Below are 2,912 nucleotides of genomic sequence, written 5' to 3'. Positions count from 1 at the left end.
GGGTCTTCCTCTTTTTCGCTGACCCTCTACTTTACCAAGCATGATATCCTTCTCCAGGGACTGATCCCTCCTGATTACATGTCCAAAGTATGTGGGACATAGTCTCGTCATCCTTGCTTCTAAGGAGCATTCTGGTTGTACTTCTTCTAAGACAGATTTATTCGTTCTTTTGGCAGTCCATGGTATATTCAATATTCTTTGCCAACATCACAATTCAAAGGTGTCAATTCTTCTTTAGTCTTCTTTACTCATCATCCAGCTTTCACATGCATAAGAGGTGATTGAAAACATGATGGCTTGGGTCAGGTGCACCTTAGTCTTCAAGGTGACATCTTTGCTTTTCAATACTTTAAAGAGGTCTCTTGCAGATTTGCCCTGTGTAATGTGTCTTTTGATTTCTTGATTGGTGCTTCCATGGGTGTTGATAGTGGATTCAAGTGAAATGAAATGCTTGACAACTTCAATCTTTTCTCCATTTATCATGATGTTGCTTATTGGTCCAGTTGTGAAGATTCTTGGTTCTTTATGTTGAGGTGTAATCCATACTGAAAGCTGTTGTCTTTGATCTTCGTCAGTAAGTGCTTCAAGTCCTCTTCACTTTCAGCAAGCAAGGTTGTGTCATCTTCATAACCCAGGTTGTTAATGAGTCTTCCTCCATTCCTGATGCCATGTTCTTCTTCATACGGTCCAGCTTCTCGGATTATTAGCTCAGCATACAGATTGAATAGATATGGTGAAAGGATACAACCGTGACACACACCTTTCCTGACTTTAAACCAAGCAGTATGCCTTTGTTCTGTTCAATCGACTGCCTCTCGATCTATGTACAGGTTCCTCACGAGCACAATTAAGTGTTCTGGAATTCCCACTCTTTGCAATGTTATCCATAATTTGTCATGATCCACACAGTGGAACATAGCTCTTGGCACATAGTAAATAATTCACAGCTACAAATAAACATATGAATCAAACAGTGACACTAATTTTGTCATCATTTTGCAAATCCAAACAATAGCTTACATCTATTATCACTTCAACTCCATTAATCCTCAGTTAAACCCATTGCCATCGAGTCGATTCTGCCTCATAGCGACCCTATTGGACGGACTAGAACTGCCCCACAGGGTTTCCAACGAACGGCTGGTGGATTTGAAGTGTCAACCTCTTGGCTAGCAGCCAAGCTCTTAACCACTGCGCCACCAGGGCTCCAACTCTCAGTTACAAATATATATCTGTATATGAATGTGTGTGTATGTAACGTCTATCTAAAGTGTTGTTGTGTGCTGTCGAGTCAATTCCAACTCCCAGAGACCCTACAGGACAGAGTAGAACTGCCCCATAGGGTTTCCTAGGCTGCCTATGGGGCAGTTCTACTCTGTACTACAGGGTCACTAGGAGTCAGGATCATCTTGTCGGCAATGGGTTTGTAATTTTTACAGGAGCAGATCACCACATCTTTCTCCCTCAGAGTGGCTGGTGCATTTGAACCATCAACTTTTTGGTTAGGAGCTTTGAACCATCAACTTTTTGGTTAGGAGCTGAGCGCTTAAGCACTGCACCACCAGGGCTCCCCTCTATCTAAGGCAGTGGTTCTCATGAGGGGTAATTTTGCCCCTCTCCCAGGGAATATTTGAAAATGTTGGGAGACATTTTCGTTGTCTCAGCTGGGGGTTGTTACTGGCATCTAGTGGGCAGAGGTCAGGGATGCTGCAAACACCCTATAGTGCACAGGACGGCCCTCACAACAGGGAATTCGCTGCCCAAAATGCCAATTAGTCCCGAGATGGGGAAACCCTGATGGAAAGAGATGAGAACTCTGTTGTTTACAGAAAATAATAGTTCGTGAGCTGCTGTGCCAAGCTTAATAGGACCTCATATCACGAGTCATCACTGCTCCCCACCAGGGTCTAGCAAGAGTAAGTAGCTGAATGTTTGGTAAATGAACATTTATGGAATAAAGAAATTTGTAAAAGCAAAATTTCACACAATGACTTTATCAAGAGGAGATGTTTTTGTGTTATTTCAAAAGTTGAAGTACCTTAGAATGATCCTGAAATGTGTCTGAAACACACAGAAGCTATTACACGCAATGTGTACAAAGGTAGACACATCTGTGCTCAGATACTTGCAGAGCCACATCAGCCCACCTGGAACTCCCCCAATTTGTTCCAGCAGCCACAGGGCCTCATTCATTCTCTAACAGCTCATTTCCAGTACCGAGCGCATGGCTTAGCTCCTCGCTCAGCCATTTAGCAGAATTAATAGCAGGCTCCAGGCGTGGTGGCGTTCCGCGGGCAGTATATCCCTCAGCCCGCTGCACAGGTCAATTCCAGACATGCTAGAGTAAAAGAGAAGGTGGTTGTGATGGGGAGGGGGGATGAAGGGCATGAACTGGCAGGGCCTGATCTTGGCAAGATCAATGCATTCCAAGAGTCCCCTAAAGGAAACGTACGAAAGGGGTTGAGGGGGCAGGAAGTTTCTCCCAAAAGAACAGCTGCAGTAACCAAAGACAAAAACCAAATGGATTGTCAGCAATATTGATCCTTTGCAGGATCAGTCCTGGGCCAGGAAGGAGGACATTCCAGGGTCAGAACTTTGAGTTTAGTTTAAGACCTTCTGTCTGGGCTGAAGGGAGAGAGCGGAGGCTTGCCTGGGAAGGCCTGGATGGTTGTGATACAGACAGCTTGTCCCTGGGGCCCCTCACGCTCTGCCCCTGCTCCATGTCCCTGACACATGTCAGCTTTGCCTGCCCCAGGCATGCTCGGGGTCTTCTGGAGTAGGGTAGGTCCTAATCCCATCTGAGCGGTATCCTATAAAAGAGGACAAAAGACACGGTGGGACACACAGGTAGGATGGCCGTGTGAAGATGCAGCCACGAGCCAAGGAATACCTGGGGCTCCCAGAAGCTGGAG

The sequence above is a fragment of the Trichechus manatus genome, unplaced genomic scaffold, assembly GCF_000243295.1.
Source record: "Trichechus manatus latirostris isolate Lorelei unplaced genomic scaffold, TriManLat1.0 scaffold00002, whole genome shotgun sequence".
Classification (NCBI taxonomy): Eukaryota; Metazoa; Chordata; class Mammalia; order Sirenia; family Trichechidae; genus Trichechus; species Trichechus manatus.
Note: the sequence above shows the minus strand (reverse complement) of the source record.